The sequence below is a fragment of the Cricetulus griseus genome, chromosome 7 (genome assembly GCF_003668045.3).
Source record: "Cricetulus griseus strain 17A/GY chromosome 7, alternate assembly CriGri-PICRH-1.0, whole genome shotgun sequence".
Classification (NCBI taxonomy): Eukaryota; Metazoa; Chordata; class Mammalia; order Rodentia; family Cricetidae; genus Cricetulus; species Cricetulus griseus.
The window spans coordinates 124,518,848-124,542,582 of NC_048600.1; positions in this window are offsets into that span (position 1 = coordinate 124,518,848).

Here is a 23,735-nt window from a genome sequence, read left to right on the forward strand (position 1 = left end):
GCCCATTGTGGGTGCCACCATTTCCTACACAGGGTGTCTTGAGCTATGCAAGGGAAGAGAAAGCTAGCAGCAAGGATCCACATATTTATTCTGTTCTATCTCTGCTGTTGACTGTGGATGTGGTGTTTTCAACCTCTGCCTTGACTTCTCTATAACAAGACCCTGTAACCTCAAATTGTAAGCCAAGGAAAACCTGTCTCATGTAAGTTGTTTTTACTGGGACAGTTTATCAGAACAACAGAAATGAAGCTAGACCAGGGGTTAATATTATAGATACATATTATTAACATTATTAGAATTATAACAACTCTATCATTAATATTTCTTCTATCATACTCATCTTTATATTAAGTTTTCCTTTTACTTTTTGGCAATATATCTTTGACTATTCTCCTTTCTCCAGGCCAAGACTTTTCAATGTTTTCCTAAAATAGATGGGTATTTGGTAAACAATTTCTAGTGCTACTATGTATCTGTGTTGTAGCATCAAAAAAGTCACAGCTGACAGCTAACAGGAAAGGGTCATTTGTCTACCTGCCACCAAATAAATTTCCAGTAATGCCTCTTATTTACAGGCACTAAAAACTTCATATATTTTTCATGCACAAGGTATAAACTATTACTTTCCTTTCTTTTTTCCTTCCTTCCTTTCTTTTGTTGCATTTTAGGGTTTTTTGAGAATTTCATATACAAGTGCTATTTTTGTGTCATTTCTGCTGCTCCTATTCCTCTTATATGTACCACTCCTTCTCAAATTCATTACATCTCCTTCAGTCGGTGATGTTGTACACACAAGCACACGCACACACACACCTGCAAACACATACACACAGACAGCATGATTCTATTTTGTATTGTTTGCATGTATGCACACACACACACACACACACACACACACACACACACACACACCCTGATTCCATTTTGTGTTGCCTGTGTGCGTGTGTGTGTATGTGTGTGTGTGTGTGTGTGTGTGTAAGTATGTATGTATGTATGTATGTATGTATGCATGTATGTATGTGTGTGTCTTAGGTAACCTATCATGAGCTTCTCCTTGGAGAAGACTGATTCTCCCTCTCAGAGTAGCCTTTACTTAAGTATAGTTCTTCATCTATGGGCGGATCCTTGTGCAATTTCTCCTCCTCTCAGCTGTTTAAAAGATACAGAGGGAAAAGTAATAATGACCATGACTAACTTTTGTTCATGCCAGCATTAGTAGTCTCTGGCCATGTTTGGGCAATCCCTGCTCTGATCTGAGACTTAGGTGTATGGCTAGGTGCAATTGAAATCAACTATAGGTTCAGATGAAATGTACTGGGCAAAAAAAAAAAAATAGAAAGAGAGAGGTCATCCTAATGCTCAGATTTCATACAGAATTTAATCTGCAGAAAGGAAGATAAATGCATGTTTTAAAATATAGTCAATAACACCTATTTTCTGCTAATCAGTAGACCAGAAGTGAAAGTAACAGACAAATCGCTAGTTTAGACATTGTGTGTGATGCATGCACTTGCGCATGTGAGTGTGCATTCCTGTAAACACACATGCAGAGTCCAGAACAGACATCAGTTGCCCTGTCGTATAATTCTTCCTCCTATCACCTTGAGATAGGGTCTCTCACTAAGTTTTAAAAAATCACTCTTTCTCCTAGGCTTGCTGGCCACTGTCTTCTCAAGACTGTGGTTTGGCTCTGTTACCCAGTGCTGAGTTTATTAGCCCATACAGCCATGTTTGGCTTTTTATATGGTTGTTGAGGATTTGAACTCAGGTCCTTATGCTTCTATATCAAAATGCTCTTAGATTGAGCCACTTCACCTACCCAGTCTTACTGCTCACCTTTTTAACCTGGTTCATTGTGAGGAACTACCATGTCACTAAAACTATGCGATTTTTACAGAAAAATATTAATGTGTTACCTAAATCACACTGATAGCTTAATAAAACTTTAATAGTTTGTTTAAAATCAAAACATGAGAGCTAGACTAACAGATGACCACATAATTGTAAGCTCATTGATGTTACTTCTAGAAGCTCATCCATCAGAAAAAAAAAAAAATCAGAACCACAATAACCAACTTTGACCCTTTTGTCATTTCTATGTTAAAGATGTTGGCCCAGTTATTTTTCCCTTGTTTTGGAGCTTGGATCAGCAACCATAACTTGCCAAGTTGACCAAGCTTACAGGTGAAGGTTTGGGGGTGAGCCTTGTTGTCATAGTTGAGTGGCGTCTTTGTTCGCAACAAACATGTATTTCAAGCAATAACAAAACCTTCTTAGATAATTATCCTTAGAAACTTGCCTCACCATCACAGGAGCTTCCTTTTGGTTTGTCTCGGGGCTTCCACAGTAGATTTCCTACCCCAGTCAAAGCAGGACTAGATCCTTTGAAACATCCTGGCTACATCATCACTTCAGGCCACCTTTAAAACCCAGGCTGCCTTTCATTCTCCTACAAACAGATACCAGGATGGAAAGGTGGTGCATATATTATCCACATCTGTCTGCTACAAATCTGACTCAGTTTCATGCTTTTAGGACAAATTCCAGGCAAAGGGCCACTGGGAGAGGCTCCATTTCTCTGTACCCCATGCCCACCCTTGTCAGTTAGGCGGCAGAATAATTTCTTTCATAAGGTCTGTCTTAGCCAAAGTAAACATGCCCATGCCCCGTGGCATGAGACCTCTAAAGGGAAGGGACTGTGTTCTGAATTACACTCCAAGGGGAGCTGACCTGGGATCAGATGCCTTAAGACCTGGAAAGCAACGAGACAGGCATATATCAAAGATGGACTTTATCATTTGGTACGGTTGGAAAATCAATTTTCTATATATGGAACCATGGCAAGGATAAAACCTACCTCTCAGCTCCCAATGCTCCTTCCTTCATGGTACAAATTAGATGGACGCCATTTGTTCTTGAGCACTGGAGCAACCAGCAACTCCAAGTTGGAAGCAACCATTTAACAGGATAGAAAAACAAACATTTAATAAAGAAATGGAAAGATGTCATATACTTACACTGATCGAATGAGCCAAAAATATATAGGCCTGTCCAAGCTCCCTGTGCTGTTTCCTTATGCATCTAATGGAAAACTTGTTCCTGATCCAGGATTTTATTATTATTGTTATTATTTGAAATGCCACTTTCAGAAAAAATTCCATTTGATACCCACCTTACTAGGAGAAACTTGGTATAAAAATAAATAGTTGAAAATGTTCAGTGACTGAAGTAGTGTAAGCCAAATTAAAGCTAAATTTCCATCTGGACCTCAGCATGCTACCACCCAGAAATATTTTCTGCATTTAATTTATATTAATTTTAATAGAATATATTTTATTTATTCTTTGATAGTTTTGTATGTGTAAACAATGCATCCTGACCTTATGCATACCCAAGACCTCCTTACCTCCCACTCCCTCACAAGTCTCTAAAACTTTCTCTCATCTCCTCCCAAGTATACTGTTCTTCTTCCCCCCAAAAAAATATCCCCAGAAGGCCCACCTCCATCTTTCTATCCCTTGCAGGAACCCCCAACTCTCCTTGTGCTCCATCAGAAATCATCCACCCCTTCCTCCCAGTGCCCACAGGAACACCCAATTCCTTCCTCATATTTCAATAAAAGACCTGAAGGAATTCTAGTGAGTATTAAAGGTAAGATGCTGTTCTGTGAGCATCTTAGGCCAATCTGTCTTTGTCAGATAGATAGAATCATGTGATTTTACTAGAATGGAGACCTTCCATTGCTGGATGACTGAGTTGATTTATCCTTCCAATATTAAGACTCAATGCCAGAGGACAGAGTTCAGACTCAACTTATCAATCAATGTCAACCATAGTTCTGCTTCTGTAACATTTAATGACTACACAGACATAGAACCAACTACAGCCACCAACAGACAAGCTGAACTAAATGGACAGTGACATGTTAAAATATTATATGTGTCTTTAAAACTGTTCCTATTATTGACCATTGCAAAGTGCCTTGTTACATGGAACAATTTGTACTTATGATCCAAGTTAGTTTTGAATGGTTTTAGTTTATAATGGGAGAAAGAGATAAAAAACAGATAGGAAATCAAGAAGTCTAGACCCATTTCCAAGTTCAGTAAAAATCACCGGATGACTTTGTAAAAGTCATATAACTCTGGTTCTCTAGTTGTTTATTTTTTAAAAATGACAATACTGTCTTGCCAATGTCTCTGGTTATATTTAGGCAGTTTTTTTAGGCAGTGAATCTCCTTCAAAACCATTAAATATAGTTTACAATCATGAAATTTCTTGCCAGGAACATGAGTACAGATTATTTTATATTGTAAAGAAATTGTTGCTTTCAAAATTCTAAATAAAATGTTGCTTATGGATTTGACTCAATAATAGAGGTAGGCTCAGGATTCAACCCTCAACTCAAAAACCAAAAGTGTATGCATTCTCTTAGTTCTAAGTACTGAACTTTAAAAATATTATCTTGAGGCTGAATAAAAAAAAAGAAGGAAACTGGACATTTTTATCCAACTTTATGAAAGGAATAACCAAATTTTAGAGAGCTGAAGTTCTGCATCTCATGTTGTACATCTAGTAAATGGTAGAAATGTTAGAAGATTCCCTGGCTAATATCAAACACACGGCATTAGTCATCCAACATACACAGGGTTAGCTAGAACAAAAGCTTCCTGTTTCTGTTTATGTTAAAGATATTTAATAATCTGTGGGAAGTAATATAAGATAGAAGGATGTATGTTAGCCGACCTGAAGTCTAATTCATCTAGTAGGATGCACTGAGAGTATCTAAAACTAACTGTCCATAGCTAGCTCCCTTGGGGATGTAGTTCAATGGGAAACCATCCATTCAGCATGTGTTCAGCCTAGAATTCAAACACAGAAGTATGAATAAAAATTGTGATAATGATGATGAAGATCAATCCAAAACTACATGTTGCCTGATAATTGTGCATGGTGATATCTTTCTTGCATAAATTAAGTCTGTCTGGGGGTCAGAGTTTGCCACTAGCTAACAATAGAGGTCTAGTGGTCTATACAGACAGACAGGAAGTGACATAGCTGGGCAGAAATAGGATATAAGCAGGGAGAAACAGGAAATCTCTTCTCTGCTGTGACGCTTAGAAGGTAAGCTGTGCTGTGGCTTGCTCCTTCTCTCTGACCTCTCATCATTTCCCTCTATATCTGATTCTGGTTTATTATTATCTAGACTAATTAAGAACTCCATTTACAACTGTGTGTGAAGATGTATGTGGATGTGTGTCATTGATAGGTAACAGAATTTAAAAGTTAACATTGTGTCATTATTATTATTATTATTATTATTATTATTATTATTATTTGGTTTCTCTGTGTAGCTTTGGAGCTATCCTGGCACGCGCTCTGGGGACCAGGTTGGCCTTGTACTCACAGAGATCTGCCTGCCTCTGCCTCCTGAGTGCTGGGATTAAAGGCATGCACCACCAACATTGTAATTACTTTGTCTGCTTGCAATCTTTCAGTGTTTTAGAAGTAACTACTGTCAGATATTTTCTAAATGCCAGCAGCTATGCAGAGTTCTGGAAATTCAATGAGGTTATCAAGCAACAGGCTCTGTCTTCAATGATTTGAGAATCTAGGTGAAGAGAACTGGGAGCTTTTCTGGTGACTTGGAAGACACTGGAGGCTTGACAATGGTAGCAAAGAAGGATTAAAACAGTAAATGCAACTCTGTAAGGACATATGAGAAGAAACCAGAACATTCTGATTACTTATTCATTGCAAGAGGAGAGGGAAAGGGGCCATTTAATCAAAGACAATGTCTGAATTCTGAGGCTTATCCCTGAGAAAGAGAACTCTGGGGCGTTGTGACAAGCCTTTGTCAAGTGAAGACTGTAAAAGAGAAACAGCAGAGGCTGATGCAAGCCTGATATTGCATCTTGGACATTCCATAGAAGGAAGTGGTAATTGCTGTTTCTCTCTATGCCTTTAGAACAGCCCAAAGTAATAAATAATAAAACAGGCTGAGTAATTTATAAGGAACTTAACTTTGTTTTCACTGTTCTGTAGGATGGGAAGTCCAATCTCCTGGTCCAGCACACTAGCTGTCAGAGTTGATATAGTCCCTTCTGCATCCTTCTAGGCAGAAGCCCAGGCCCATGAAGGGCATAAAAGCAGCAGATCAAACTAGCTTAATGCTTTGAGAAGTCTTGTATGGAAGGGGTTTGAGTATACCCACGGGAAAAGCGTCCTCAGCTCTAATCACCTACAAGTGTTAGTGTGCTAAAACATCTGAATTTTGGAACAATAATGTTCAAACCTTCCATGCTAGATCCCTCCTCCCAAGAACCACTCGCTACCCACAACAAAACACAAGGCACTCTTACTGAGGGCAGAACACTTGTCTTCCTTCCACTCTGTCCCTTGCAGCACCTATGTGGAGGTTTGAATAAGAGTTCCCCATGGGCTTGGGTATTTGAACAATTGGTTGCCAGGTGATGGCTTTGTTACAGGAAGTTGTGGAGTCTTTACTGGAGGATGCACATGGCTGGGAGAAGCTTGAATGTTTACAGTCTCTGCTTCCTGCTTTCATTTTAAGTTGTGGGCTCCAGGCTTCCTGTTCCTGCTACTATGTTTTCTTCTTACTGTCATTCCTCCCTGCCATGATAGGTTCTTATACATCTGGAATTCTAAGCCAAAATGAACCCTCTCTTTCATTCTTAGGTTGCCTTTGGCCATGGCATTTCATTACAGCAGCAGAATACCAACTAATACAGGTCAGGTTTTAAGTAACATTGCCTTTCTTGTGATTAATAGAAGAAGGCTCTGATCTGTAAAATAAGAAATCATTTTAGGAATATATAGCTTTATAGGGAAATATATTGTAAGGCTGTTTACTTGAGTTATAAAGTAAAACCAAGAGGAAGAAATCCCTGGCCCCTACAACGAGTGATGAAATGATATAATTATGTTTAAGAGGTAGACTAAATAAACAGCAGCAAAGAGGGGGAATTAAATACATTAATTCTGAAAATTTAATCACTGCATTTTTTAGCCTCTGAAAGACATCTTTATAAAAAAGTAATAAAATATTAAACTGCATGACCTTTTATTAGATTGAAGTCAAGTGATTAAAAACATAGTCATACATTGACAATTGTATTTGAAATGGATACCTATTTCTAAAGGAAGATTTGAAACAAACAACCACAGTCCAGAAATATCTTTACCCCTATCTTTTCCCTATTTCACTATATTATTTTACCATAGTTTCAGTGCTAAATTTAACATCTGTCTTATGTACTTTGATCAATACTTTAAGGTGGAAAAACAAACATTGTATTCCAAGTTCAAGCTGACTGGCTCTGCATTTGAACAAGCTTTGGTTTTCGATACATGATAGGGAAGGCTTGCCATGCAGATAGAGATTAAATCTACCAGATATTTTGAGGAGAAATCAGGAAAATTATTCCTTTAAAAACATCTTTATTTTTCTTTTTAGAATTTAGTTTACATAATAAAGAACCTTTCCAGGCATGAACAAGCGGGGTGACTTTAAAGCAAGGACATGTTAATTTTACAGGCAAGAGTCTCATTCTAACACATGGAAAGCCTCTGGTTGGCCAGAACCACAGGATGGAGGTGTGAGTCTGTAGATGCGTCTCTTTTCTCCTGAACACCCACAAACAAACATTCAGTGGCCAGTCCTAGATCGACAAACCACAAACCCAACATGAGGGAGTATGTCAAAAGCCCTTTACAGAGTCTAAATGGAGGGAGGGGCCAGGCTCTGTTTTCACACTTTTCCTTGGGCTACAAGCTGACATTTATGGTCCTCTGAAGAGGCCATAGCACCAAGTGAGCTTGGTATCAGCCAACTGACAGCAACAATATTACCTTCTGAATTACTTAATAGTCGTTCCTTAACACTTGGTCTTTTGAGTTTCCTTTGGCCTCACCACGTGAGCAAAGGAAATAAAAATCCATTCTATGAGCTGGCTTCTAAGTCTGTACATCCATTAGTTGGGGGACAGAAGCCAGAGATACAAGCAATTAGAAGACCAAAGGTTCATTTTCCTTAAGGTTAATGACAAACCACTGTTGTAATATGAGCCCCAAACTTTCTTGGGTTCCAATTATTTGCCTTGGATTGAGAGTTTTTGAAATATGAGGGAACATATTTAAGTACTCTTTCTACAACCCTCTGGTGTCTGCATAGGAAAAAATACATATAAGATCTAAAAAGAATTTAGTCTCAGTATTCTAAGTTACATTACAATATACAGCTTGACAATTATACATGACTTTTACTACTTGGTGCTAAAGGCATGGAATTGACTCTCATTTCAGAAGCTGGAGCTGAGGGCACCTCAGTAATGCCTGCTCAGCATGGCAAGGCCGTGAGTTCAAACCCCAGATGCTCAGAAACAATAAATAATTAAATTCCAGGATTTGACCTCTGCTAGGAAGATGACTTCAGTTCTGAATCTTCTATTCAGGCATCTGGCAGAGCAGATATTCCAGAAACATCCACATCGTAAGCGCTCACGACAACAAGGGACAGCAAAGGTTTCGGTAGTTAATTGATCCATATGTGAGATGTCAGGGGGATTGTTTGTTTGGAAGATGAAAGGCTGTGCTATTAATGTTCATGCACTATATGGGCATGCATGCATATTCATACACACACACACACATCTACACACACACACACACACACACACACACACACACACACACACATGCACAAAAAAAGCACGTCTTTTCCATGGATATAAAAGAAGCCATTATAAACTTGTATGATTTAATGTATGTAAGAATCCAAATATAAAAATTAACGAATTTTAGGGTAAAATTCACGAGCTAAGAACTCCCATGCCAGAAGTTTCCAGGAATGACTATTCCCAATTATACTCAAGCTAGTTGTTTATTTTGTAAATATACTGTATGGCTATTATTTGCATAATGTTGGCATTAGGGGATTGTTTCTTCGATTTAGTGGCTTTGTAACTAAAATATGTAAAATAACTAAAGGAAGAGAAAGATTATTTCTTCAATTTCAGAGTTGAAGCACAAAATTCTATCTGAGTCATACCTTTGTATAGATTCACTCACTATGTGATATTGAAAGCAAAATGAGAATATTGCATTTATGGCCATCATTAATATCAGGGAAAATGGAGTAGTTATCAGCATCCTGAGGTCTCTTTGGAGTGTTCTTTAGGCATTGTTTTACAATAAAGCAAGACATTTATTTTTCCCTTCAGTTTTGTGTTTGGCTTGATATTTTATTCATCATTGCTTTTCTTTGCAAGGGCAACCCATTCTTATGCAACGTAGCAATTCTCAGGCAATGTCTGTAGGAAGACACTGGCCTTGCAAAGTACTTTTAATTGGAAAAAGAAAGGTGGTTTCAGTTACTGAATTTGCTCAACTCTACACTCCTCAAAACTGCTGTGAGAAACTGAGTTTGGTGTTAGGCACACTCTTGTCTTCCAATGTTTCTCTCACACCTACCACAGAGTAGGTCAAGGTGTGAAAAATCCAAGCCCACTCAAGCCATGAAGTCTTAGAAGATGGTTACATGTAATAGGTGTCCAACAGAGTTGTGATTGTAAGAAAGAAAAAAATGTGACCATTCTCATTTCAGTATTTGAGCCTTCGACAAAGGTTTGTTTCATATTTTCTGTGCAGTACTTTATCCAAAGTAGAAGAGAATGTATTTCAGTTATGTGTTATGCTTAAACATAATGTCTCGGTAGACATAGTTAATTCAATCTGACAATTTAAATGATATCAAAAAGTCATGTACACAACCAAAACACCACAAATACTATGTTGCTATTTCCATAAATACATAAGATATTCTTTAAAGTTATCTGCAACTTAATCAGAGTAAACTCATTAAAAACATTTCCAATGCCATTCAAATTCTACTTCATTTTCTTTAGGGAGGAAGTAGATAGATCAAAATAAACTAATTTGAGTGTGATTTGTCTACAGTGTCCTAAAATTTCACATGAAAACTATAAATTCTGAACTAAATTTAGTGCTGATTGCAAAGTTATATATTTTGCAAGAGGAATACACAGTAAAGCAAACAGACAATGCAGCGTGTGGACATCTTGTCCTTGTGGATTGGTCATGTCCTTGAGAGCTAAAATTACATATTTGCATCTGTTAAAGGAAATGTGGAATTTTCTAGATCCTGGTGACCTGAGGACAATACCAGCACAGTCACTATAAGGAATTAAATTATTCATTCAGATAACTGTTCGGAACCGAATATTCACACTGTACATCTTGTTCTACTTTTAACATTTGTTTTGCAATTTTAAGAAGCAAGGGGAGATGAATGGGAGGGAAGAGTTGATCTAGAAGACAGGTGAAAATGAGAGCACGCCCCATGGCTGACAAGGGGGGGCAGCGTATCTTAGCAGGGATCACCCAGAAAGAACACAGTGGTGAGCAGAGTGCAGCAAAGAGACAGACTCGTTATCTAAAGCGAGGCGCAATAAATGCGTACCGCAAAGGAGTCAGAGAAAGTTTGACGAAACAGATATTTTAGTAGGAGAGTACTCATGCAACGGAGTGAGTCCCCTACAACCAGGCGAACCTTGCTACAGAGAGAGCTGCCTGCTTGCGACCCTCATATTTAAGGTCTTGCTACGTCACTCTGACCACGCCCAAGTGTGCGTGGTCTACATCATCTGTGCCAGCCTCTAAGAGGGCATGGCTAGCATTTCCCCTACAATTATCCACACTGTATCTTACTATAAACAAATTAACAATGGTGACATTTGATATACAGACAGATAATGAACGGCTTACTGTCATGTGTCTTTCATAATTTCAATACCTGGAACATCACCAGTAGTCTCGGTTACCAACCAGTAAAGTTCCAGGTGTCTGTCTGTCTCCATTTCCCATGTTGCGAGGGCTGGTACTACAATCACAGGACACCATGCCCAGTTTTCATGTGGGTTCTGCCAGTCAAACTCTGGAGGTCAGTTTCCTTGCCTTTTCAATGCCTTTTATTCCTTTATCAACTGACACACCTTGATTCACCCCTTTCTTGTAGCATGAATAAATAAATGACCCAGAGACTGATATTGGGGTTTGTTGACTGTCAGAAAAGCAAAGCAGCTGGCCACTAGCTTCTTACTTCTGCCTCAGGCTGAATGGGCTGATCCTGTCTCCAAAAGCCTCAGACTGTTAATTTCTCCTCAGTTTGACTGGAGATTGAATGTCTCTATTGAGACCTTGCTTCTGTCTTATATACTTCCCTAATGGTAGGATTAAAAGTGTGAGCTATAATTCTCTTTTTAGATTGATCCACTTTTGTGTAGATCTAGGTGGCCTTGGACTCACAGAGATCCATCTATTTATTAATCCTGAGTCTTAGGATTAAAGATGTGTACCACCACTTCCTAGCTTCTGGCTGCTGGGACTAAAGGTATGTGCCTTGCTTCTATGACCTGTGGCTGACTTTGCTTTCTGAATCCTCAGTCAAATTTTAATAAATCATAAATAATTTATCACTACTCTTTCTCACATCCTTAAAGGTAGATAATGGCATAGTTCTAAATCACAGTGGATTGTGATATGGATATGTAGCTTAGCTACAACCATACTGGCCACATAGTAAAGACGATGGTGAGCTGTTATTTCCAAAAAGATGGAAATGGCAGGGGTGAAACTAGCTTTACTCTGAAATTTTGCTTGGAATTTTGTTGTTCAGGTTCCTGCAGGGAAAAAAAAAAAACAACAGAAATCATGAATCATAAACCAATATTACAAAATAGCTGAATGATTTTAGCTCAGCCTAGCATGTACAAGACCTGAGTACAATCCCCACTATATCCACAAAAGTAGACATCAGGAAATGTATATGTTGTAGTTTGAATGTAATTGGTCCCCATAAGCTCAAAGGGAGCAGCACGATCAGGAGGTATGACTTTGGGGTAGTTATGGCTTTGTTAGAGGAAGTGTGTCACTGTGGGGGCGGCTTGGCTTTGAGGCTTCCTATGCTTGCAAGATGTAAGACTTTCCAGCACCATGTCTGTCTGCACACTTTCACGCTCCCTGCCATGATGATAACTGACTGAACCTCTGAAACTATAAGCAAGCCACCTCAGTTAAATATTTTCCTTTATAAGAGTTGCCATGGTCATAGCATCTCTTCCCAGCAATAGAAACCCTAACCAAGACAATCTATATCCATAGTTATGTCTATTCAGCTGTATTTTAAGCAACTGGTTCAGACACATATGTAGAGTGTTAAGTCTTTGTAGGGCAAGGCTGCAGGCTGGAACTCAGGGAAAACTTGAAGTGACTGTGTCTGCAAGACTTATGTCAAATTAACACAGGCTAGAGTCATGTGAGAGGAGGGAATCTCATTTCAGAAAATGCCTCCATTACACTGGGCTGTAGGTAAGCCTGCTGGGCATTTTCTCTTTTATTTCCCCAAACTATTTTATCAAAATGTGCCAAGCTACATGGGCAGCACAAATGCATGAACAAGGGGGTGAAATCATACATACAGTTATCCTAAAAAGTGAAGGTTAATCTTGGGAGATACCAGTTGCCCTCCCCCTACTCCACAGTGTTTTTCTTTCTTTCTTTCTTTTTTTTTTGTTCTGTTTTGATTTATTTTTACAGTTCATGTTTCATTTTTAAATTCTAGGTCAGTAGAGGCTTAACCACAATGGAAATGCTGAGCATTTTCTTAATTAGCAATTGATGTGGGAGGGTCCTGCCCATTGTGGGTGATACCACCCCTGGGCTGGCAGTCTGGGTTCCATTAGAAAGCAGGCTGAACAAGCCAGGGTGAGCAAGTACTTAAGTAGCTCCTTTCCATGGTCTCTGCATCATCTCTGGCCTCCAGGTTCCTGTCCTGCTTGAGTTCCTGTCCTGACTTCCTTCAATGGTGAACAGTAATGCAGAAGCTTAAGTGAAATAAACCCTTTCTTCCCCAAGTTGCTTTTGGCAATGGTGTCATGATTAACACTAAGACAGAAATTGATACCAGGAAAATGTGGTATTTCTGTGACAGATATGGCCATGTCATATTAGGAGGATTGTGGAAACACTTTGGAACTTTGGGGCTGAACTTTGGGTGTTCAAAGCTTGGTGAGCTGTTTGGTGGGTGCTTGGAAGATACAAGTTTTGGGAGAAATGCATACAATGGAGGCATGATTTACGAATTCCAGAGGGAAGTATGAAAGTCACTTTAAGACTCTAATAGGGCTGTTTCTTTCTTTCTTTTTTTTTTTTTTTTTTGAGTTAAGAATCTGTGCTACTGGTTATCTGAGACTGAAGACTCAGCTGTGACTAACAAGACACTAGAAACATTCAAGTGAAACCTCTGCTTTGCTGAAATAATTGATGCTGGTCATCTAGAGTAAAGAAATGAACAAGTATCAGGAAGAGACCAGGATTATTGAGATAAAATGTTCTGGGAAGTATTTCCTGAATGTTATTCATAAACACTGTGTTCCTTACGTGGCCAACATTTTATCTTATGCTAACAGCTGAACTTGGTACTGTCAGGGTCACCCAGGTTGTACTGGTTTTGAAGGCATGACATGGAGATCATGGCAATGTACAGCTGGGCTAAACTCCCTGCAGAGAGCCCAGGAAAAGTTATGAGTAAGAGTGTGTCACAACGGTAGAAGGACAGACAACCTAGTGTTTTAGAGATGACAGTACCAAGTCACAAGCAACAACAGCAGCTGCCTTGGAGTGGAGCTGGCCTGATCTTAGGAAATGATCTATGTGGGCTTCAGAGGGTGGTGCCACAGAAGTGACCTAGGCCGTTTGAAGGAGTTCAGGAGACAATGAATGTGAGTTGCATCACAGACACTGGACATTGAATTGGGAGTTTGATTTGGCTTTGTTCAGAATGTGAACATGTCTTGGTTCTTCCCTCTTGAACTAAAAAGGGTGTTCAATCTAATTTAGTTGTCATTTTGTGGGATCCCACATTGAAAGACTTTGAATTTTTATATATTATTTATTTTGTTTCATGTGCATTGTTGTGAGGGTGTCAGGGCCCCTGGAACAGGAGTTACAGACAGCTCTGAGCTGCCATGTGGGTGCTGGGAACTGAATCTGTGTCCTGCTAGAAGAAATCAAGTACTCTTAACTACTGAACTGTCTCTCCAACCCCAACTTTGAACTTTCAAAGAAACTGGCTATTTTAAAGAGACTTTTTTAAAAGATTTTTTAAAATGACTGTGGGTCTTTTAAAATTTTGAATGCTTATATTATAATGTTGATATCTATGTGCAATCTTGTGGACAAACAAGAAAGAAAAAGTTATAGACTAAAAGTGATAGGTTTATACGTCAATTTGATAGAAGTCAATTGTGCTGGCTAGTATTATGTCCACTTGACACAGGCTAGAGTTATCTGAAAGGAAGGAAACCAAATTGAAAAAATGGCTCATAAGATCTGGATGTAGCTAATCCTCTGAGGCAGTTTCTTAATTAGTGATTAAAGGGGGAGGGCCCAACCCTCTGTTGGTGGTGCCATCCCTGGGCTGGGTAGTCCTGGATTCTAGAAGAAAGCAGGCAAATGGGGAACAAGTCAGTAAACAGCACCCTTCCATGGCCTCTGCATTAGCTCCTGCCTCCAGGTTTCTGTCCTGCTTGAGATCCTGTCCTGACTTCCTTAAGTGATGGAAATATAAGATGAAAACAAATCCCTTTCTTACCCAAGTTGATTTTTTCTTTTCTTTTTTCTTTTTTTTTTTTTTTTTGGTTTTTCGAGACAGGGTTTCTCTGTGGCTTTGGAGGCTGTCCTGGAACTAACTCTTGTAGACCAGATCTGCCTGCCTCTGCCTCCCGAGTTCTGGGATTAAAGGTATGCCACCAACGCCAGGCTCCCAACTTGCTTTTGATCATAATGTTTCTTCACAGCAATAGTAACACTAATTAATAAGGTGATAATGTGAATTATGAAGGCTATTTGGAAATAGAATTATGAAGGTCATTCTTCTGGGGACCTGAGTCTTCTGTTATCAAGCTTTCAATTAGTTTGCTTACTCATTCACATAAAGGAAACTAGTATGCTTTGCTCAAAGTCATCTATTTAAATATGAAATATATCTAAAGAAAAATTTTTTCCATATTTACCAACTGGTATTTAACCAGACATCTCAACACCATAGCATAGATAGGACAATATTTAGAATTATTGATCATAGCCAAAAGCCACAGGATATCCATCAGAACTGACCGACTGAACATGTGTTCGTTTAGTCTTCATTCACTTATAAAAGTAAAAGTCCCTACCTGTCCCTTCCTACAACTTGGTATGGTATTTGAAGCACTGAGGACACAAATAAGTAAAGATGTGTGTGCTTCATTTCGGGTGTAAATACACATAGAATAAAGATGGGAAGTGTGAAAGAGAGAGAGAATATTATCAATTCGGACTTGATGACACTGATGTTCAAGAAATGATGGAATTCTTGATGCAGAAAATATGGCAGGGAAGATGTCAGAGCAGAGCGAGAGGTCAGAAGTGAACCTGCTACATATGTTCAAAGATATGCTGAGGAACTAGTAGGAGCATAATGAGGACTTCTGGAACGATGTAGGTGATAGACACAGCCAGAGGAGAGAGTAGTAAGATATTATACAAACTTGTAGACCATTGCAGGTGATTGGCCTGACTTTTACTAATTCAGATCTTGAATATCTTTAAGTAGTCATGCACTATAGACTTGGTATCCAGCTTGGAATGTTTATATTTGCAACAAGGAAAACAAATTTCCACTTATTTTTATTTGACAGACTCAGAATGTAATTTAAACATTTAGTGCCATTTGTTTGTCTGGTAATTAATGAAAATAGCATTCCCTTTTGCAAATAGAATTTCACATAGTTGGTTTCAAAGTCATTGATTTTCACCATGGAAGTGATTGCCAGTGTTCACCTGCAACATTTGCATGATGTCCTTAATTCAAGACTTGTCATGCAATAACTAAAAGATTAAATCTGATCTGTTTAATTCATTAGTTTCATTATCAGTGATTTTCATTTTATACTCATCCTGTAATTCATCTATCCACTAACTCATGAATACAATTTTGGTGAGTTATTTTTTCTACTTTAAGAATTGCTTTACCTGCATCAGTACTATTTAGAAAATTTTGTCTAGTTTATAAACTATTTTCATTCTCTACGTTAACGTATTTTAGTTAAAATCTGACCTCATTGGTTAAAAGCATTTAGAGCTTTGTCAAAGAACTTCAGTCCTGTTCCCAGGTGCTTCCAACTTCCAGGAAATCTGATACCTTCTTCCTGTCTCTACAGGTACCAGCCATGAAGGTGGTGTACACACATCCATGCATGGGAAACACTCATACACATATAAAAAATAAGACTAGATTTAAGACTTATATGAATGAAATTATTAAATATTATTTTAATAGAATTTTGTTGGTTTTTTTAAGTGTGACTTTTATTCTTGAAATTTGTGTTTTGTAATGTTTTTGTTTCACTACAAACAGGCAAATCATTCAATTATAATGTTGAGTTCTATATCAGATATGTTTCTGTTTCATTTATTCCTCACTGTTGGAGAAAGGAAAACATATTAAAAACCAAAATTCTCACTGATTTCAAGGACTAATTCATTTCAAGGACTATATTTGAAGATCTCCAGTAGAGACACATCTATTTGCATCATATCCCCAGATCATCCCCAACTTCCAGCATTATTTTCTATTCTTAAAGATACTTCAGTAGGGCTATGCAAACCTATGACCACAGCACAAGAAGTAAATGCAGTCAGATCTCTCTCTGAGTTTGAGGACAGCCTGACCTACATAGTGAGGTTGAAGCTAACCAAGGTTACATGATGAGGCTCACTCTAAAAATAAATATTACACTAGTGTGGTACATTAGTTGAAGTTAATAAACAAATATCGGCATGTCATTATTTGCTGTAGCCTATGGTTCATATTTAGGCACATATTTAACTCAGTTCCATGGGTCTCAATAAATGAACAACAGCACTTAACTGCCATCATATTTGCATACAAATAGTTTCACATATTCTTCACCTCTTTGTCACTCCCCTAAATTCCTGGGCATCATTGATCTATTTTCTTCCTTCTAATTTTTTTTTCTCCTGTGTCAAATGGTAAGATTTGATGTTATATAACCTTTGTAACCAGCCTCTCTCACTCAGCAATATGCATGCAAGACTCCCTCTTGTCTTTGAGTGCTATGGTAGGTCATTTGTTTTTATTGATGGATAATAACTTATTGTTGGGATGTAGCCCAGTTTGTTTGTTCTTTTGTCTATGTAAAGGGTTCTTCAGCTACGGGCAATTATAAAAGCTAGTGCAATATCCATGCACAGATGTGTGTGTAGGGACAGACATTTTAGCCTATGAGGTAAATAAAAAGGGTGATTTCTGAGCCATTTGACAATAATATTTGCCTTGCAAGACAGTGTAAAACTGTCATCTGAAGTCACCACATCAGTCTTCATTCCTGCTAGTAGCAAATGACCAGGCCCATCATTCTCTCTTATCAATTCCATCTTCAAGCATCAATTTTCTGCATTTTCTTTCTCATTATATGTGAATATTGCTATTTTACTTCATTGTTCCATACTGATATATGCTGAGAAAGTTTTAGTAGACCTAATGGTTTTCAGGAAGAATTTTTTAATTTATTAATGGGCATGATGTTAATTATTCTGGGGAGAAAATTTTCCATATCAAGAACCAGACAGAGAGACAGTCTCCTGTCTCTACTTGCATAGGTGGATGGAGTTTTGCCTATTTCCATTTTCTAAGAGTTGAGTTTCTTTCAGAGCCTTGATTTGTGTAGGTGGTGCAGCATGAACTCTTCTCAGTAGAACCAAACACATCCATGGCTACCTATTTCCATTTTCCAAGGTTGAGTTTCTTTCAGAGCCTTGATCTGCGTAGGTGGTTCAGCATGAACTCTTCTCAGTGGATCCAAAGACATCATGGCTTCTGTTCTTGGGTTGTCCCTGAGGCTCCAGCTGGATACCATGTCTCTCTTCAGGTTGATACCCCTCTTAACATCAGAATATGTCAGCATTCCATTCTGTATACCATGACTAGATGCCTATTGAATAAACTTCTTTTAAGAGTAGTTTTTTTGTTTGTGATTTTAGTACCAAATATTTTGTGAAGTTTATGGGAATATGTTTGTTCTAAGATGATTCATGAATGGCTTTCTTTGGTATATCCCAAAAAGGAAGAAATAATTTTTGGGAAAAAAAAGAATCCAGGTTACCAGTCTTTTGGAAACCAAAAAACTAAAATAAACAGATGAAAGGAAATAATAAATATGAGATATATTTTAATTTGTATGTTAGAAAGTTGAGGAAAATAATTTGTGTAGAAAACTTTGTTTTTAAAGACTGTATAAACATATGTGTGTATGTGTGCTTATATAGATGTATGTATGTTTATATGTATCTATGTGTGTGAATATGTAGTTCCAGAATTCTCAGGACACAGAAGAGTCACAGAGTTATAAATAAGGATGGAATATATGATTATATCATAGATTTGTATACAAATAATATATTAAAATCACATACAATTAAAGTTAATTTTAAAAAATTTAAAAAATTACTTAATGCTTATAAATTGGACAACTTAGCTGAAATGGACAGAGGTAATCCAACTGTTGAAAAAGATGCTGCCTAGGTCTAGCCTAAGGCACCCAACTAAAAGCCAGACAACTCTCTTTCTTGAGTAGCAGTTAAGCCCATATTGAGCTATTCAGTGCTATCACTCTCCTAACTATTCCATGCCCAATTAATCACCCTAGAACCAGGTAACAACTGGGGACAACTTCAATCTTATTCTCGAATTCCTATGGAAAGTTGTCTGACACCATATGTTATAAAACGAACCTAAATCTCAAAACATCGCATCATAAAAAATAATTCATAAAGATCCATTGTACTGAATAGAAATGTGTAAGTAAAAAATAAAACTTGGGAGAAAAGGGCTGCTGAGACTATTGATCAGGTAAACACACACACACACACACACACACACACACACACACACACACGTGTGTGTGTACACACATTGGTATTTTTCTAATCAAAAGCCATACATGATCTTTGTAAAATTGGCTGGGTAAACTGTCTTGATCATATACCAATGACATTGTCTACTAGAAGAAAAACAGTTGTCAAGTTAATGTTACAGAAATTAGAAATGACTGTTCTTTGAACAATACCATCAGTAAGAAAAAAAAGGCAACAAATCAAAAGGAAAAGTTTATTATATAACACAGCTTTAAAATGCTTCTGTTTAATCACTATATTGTATTGAGCATACACAAACAAAACAATAAAGAAGGAGCCTAAATGAACAGTGAGTAAAATCTCGGAGCAAACAGATCTGAGAAGGTACACAGCTAGAAATAGGCGCTTGAAAATGTATCCAGAAGACTGGATGAACAGTTTACCTGAATGAAACATATTGTGTGTGTGTGTGTGAATGGCAAGAGATAAAGTAAACACAAAAATCAGAAAGAAGGAGGGTGCAGAGGAGCTGTAACTCTGCTTAGCTGGTGGGTGTGCAGAACAATGGGCTAGTGTACAAAGCTGTCAGACACAACCTCACCAAGTCTGCATGCATATGCACCAGCAAATGGACTTCCCAGTTTTATTTCAAAGAAATAGACGTTTAGGGTTACACAAATTCTGTTTGTGTGGGTTTGTTAGCTATTTTGCTCATACTACAAAATGAAAGAAAATAAAATGTCCTTGAGCTCATGAAAGGATAAACCAAACGTGGTATGCCCAAAGAATGGAATATTTCAGTCACGGGAAAAGAGCAGCTTCTCATATGGGTAGTAATGGGATGAATTTCACACACACATACACACACAGTATGCAGTCTTTAAAAAACCGTAGGCTGTGGAATTATGTTTAAATGACATTCAGGGAAAGAGGAAACTGAAGCGACAGGGACGTGACTTTATGATGGATAGAATTGGGGGAGTACTCCTATGTTTCTTGTTTGTGATGATATTTTGATTTTGTAAGCTTTCTAGAAATGTGAGCCAAATAGTCAATTTGCATCCATACAAACACATGTGCGCATGCTCTAACGCATTCACACGCATGCGCGCGCACGCACACACACACACACACACACACACACACACACACACATTGTAAAGCAGTGTCACACTTTTATGCTAATCAAAATCATCAGTGATTAAACACTTCACTTTTCAGTGAGTAAACACTTCACAGGAACCTTTTCCTACAAGTATCTTTTCCTACCTACTTGAGTAGCATCAAACAGCTTTCACTGTATCACTTAAGAACTAGACGATCCTGTTTTTAGCCATCTTTCTCACGTTCTAAATAAGCTGCTATTGCATTACTCAAATCTTGAATTAAGATGTGTCTCCAGCCATTCTGCTCCCCCATCCTATTTCCAGTAACATAACCACCCGGGGTTCCCTACATCTGCCCCACCCTAAGACAAAGACAACCTTCTGTGAGGACAAGTTTCTTGGTGAGAATAGGATGCTTCCACCCACCTCTGTATATTGACACTTGCTGTGCTTCTGGCCGTAAATCATTTGATGACATCACATTGTTGCTATAAATCCATGAACAAATAAGCTATCCTTCCATTAGGGAACATGAAACGGTCCATTTTCAGAGTCAGGCTGCGTACTGTTTATGGGTTGCTTGCTGCTTTCAGGGTTTTTGTAAGAGAGCATCCAGTGTTTCTTTCTGGCCTCACTCCAGAGAGCTGTGTTAATCCTGCCCAGTTTCCAAGATATTTGGTGGGAACAGCGCATAACAGAGCCACACTTTCCATCAGGGACCGGCCCCGTTTCAGTCTCTTTTTCCCAGATGAACTAAACCCACTGTTTTATGAGCGTCTTCAAAGAGGTTACACAGTAGCTTGCTTTATTGAGTATGGGTTCTGCCACCCAGAAAAGAACTCACATGATAGTGAAACCTAGAGCTTGCAAATGCTAATGTCCATTCATGACGAACAGCAGAGTCTAGCTAAGAATTATGTAGGTGTCTTAGGGAAAGTGGGTCCCTGGACTGACCTGTGGCCCAGGTGTGAGGAGAATCATGAGTTCAAATAGTTTATCTGCTTCCCAGGTGGTGAGACTGTCTGTAAACATTAAGTGCTCAAGAGCGAGATGAAGTTCATATGCTTCAACATCTGAAATATGAAACAATGCTCCTCTCAGAGGCTTCAAACTTCAGCCCTGTTATTTCTTTGCATATTTCACGGGGTTGGATTTAAGAATTGAATCAGGAGTGAGTTGGAGTAAAATCAAATAATGGCTACAATGTTGATCATTTTTGATCAAGGTAAGACATAGATGGCAAGAAACACATAAATACATTATATACAATATTAGACATATAACATATAATATATAACATACACACATATAGCTTCATCCAAACAATGTAAATAATTGTTAGTTACTAAGTGAGCACAGTCAGTTGTAGGTGAAAGGTTACCCATGATATTTACTGATTTTTTTTTAATTTTTGTTTTGTTTTCTCTGGTCCTCTTGGCTTTGAGATTTAGTTCTTGGGTGCCACAGATACCAAATGTCTGTCTTGGTTTTTCATGGCTTTTGATTTTGTCTTTTATATAACAAAAGCCAACCTTAGATTTGCACAATTAACTACGATGAATTCCTTCACATGTAAAGCTTTGCTCTGTGCAGTGTGAATTTTCACGTAAAGGCCTCAGTAACTCTCCAGCATATTGTTATAGGGGGATGGGGTTGGCTAGCCTGGAACTCACTATGCTGACCAGGCTGGCCTCAAACTCATAGCAACCTGTCAGCCTCTGCCTTCTGAGTGCTAGAATTGAAGTCAGATGCTGCTGTGCCAAGCAGATACGATTTTCTATTCTCATTTTGTATATTAGGAAAATAGGCACCCATTTAACAATGTTCAGCTTCTACACAGAGGGTCAGGATTTCAAATGTGCATTTAGCTGAATTTAGGAAATTCTCTTTTAACCAAAATGTAAAACTGACTGGATTTTTTAGTAATACATTTGAGAAGAAAAGTTACAGTTATTTTTTTTCAATCATTAAATTGGAATTTTATGGATTTATACAGATATTTTCTAATTTAAAAGGAGTGATTTGCAACTTTAACTTAGACATAATGTTACTTTGGTTTATAATCAAGTATCATTATATTTTATAATATCTTGCTTAGGAACTGATAAACCAAAATTTTTCTTAAGAGAAATATCCCAATTTATTTGAGCATCTTGATATAATGAGTGATAAAAATAGGAGAAGCAATAACAAAACTGTGTGCAGAGACACTCTAGTCACAGTAGTTTAGAAATGGAAGGATCTAGATGTTCTTCAAGTGCTGAATGGATAATGAAAATGTGGTATAATATACACAATAAAATTCTATTCAGCTGTAAAAAAATATGATATCACGAAATCCCCCCATCAGTCAGTGGCACTAGAATATATTACAATGCAGGTGGTAACCCAGACCCAGGAATACAAACACCACATATTCTTTTTAATCTGTGAATCCTAGGCCTAGATCTTTAAGCCTGAGAATTTAATACCTGGACTAACAGGTATAAAGGGGCTACTCAGATATAGCGGAGAAGTGCCTTAGAGAGGAGGTTAGTAGGAAATAGGTTTAATGAATAGAAAATGGGTGGGGGAAAGACGGGAAGGGGAGAGAAGGCAGTACAAGAAAGAAGGATAAATAACAATGGGGGTGTTTGGGAAAGCCAACAATAAACCTATTATTTTATAACAGTACTTATAAATACACATATAATAGATAGATTGATAGATAATGTATACATACATGCATACATACATGTAGTTTCAGTAGGGTTATTCCACAGAGTGGGATAATGGGTACCCTATGAGACAGATGATCAGACAAAATCCCCAATGTCAAGCTCTTTGAGTTTTGGTCAGAGGAGGGTTCAAATTATCACTGAAAATATAAACTATTACCATTATTTCTGTTTGCCTGCTGGAAGATGAAGATAAGACACTATTGATGAAGATACCACCCATTTAAGTCACAGGACTTGAAGAAATCAGAAGGATACCAACATAGAAGCTTTTCCTCAATAGCAGCAACCATAGCCTCAGTAGATTCTGTGCAAGAGGCCAAGAAAATAAAGTCATCAGCAGTCCTACCTACCTGTAAAGCCTGATAACCTGAACAGTGACTAGACTGCTAAGATATCACCAAGAATGCAATAACAGCTGTTGTGCTTGGGGAGTAACGCGTGGGTGTCTAGTTGGACTCAAGCCCTGCCCAATAGAAAAAGAAGTCATGTCTGGAGAGGTAAATATAGCCACAGCCCAATGATTAAAGCAATCATAAATCCTAGAGGAGAACCTAGTACTACCCTGTTCCTAAATTAACATATTTATCATCTGCCTTCTAAGTAGTTACACACATAGACAAATGAAGGTCTCACTCAGCACAGGAGAAAAAAAAAAAAAAAGCTTCATTGTGTGGCAGATAGAGACTATTAAACAGATCCACAACTGGTCAGGAGGCAGAGAATTTGTGACCATGGGGTGTTCAAATGAAACATAACACAATCCCTATGCCAACGGTTCATGCAGCACTGCATGAGAAGGGCTTGGGTAGAAAGATTGCAACATCCCAAAGACTTGGATAACTGTTGCCAAATAATATCCCCTGGGTAGGGTAAGTGTGTCACCCCCATTGGGCTC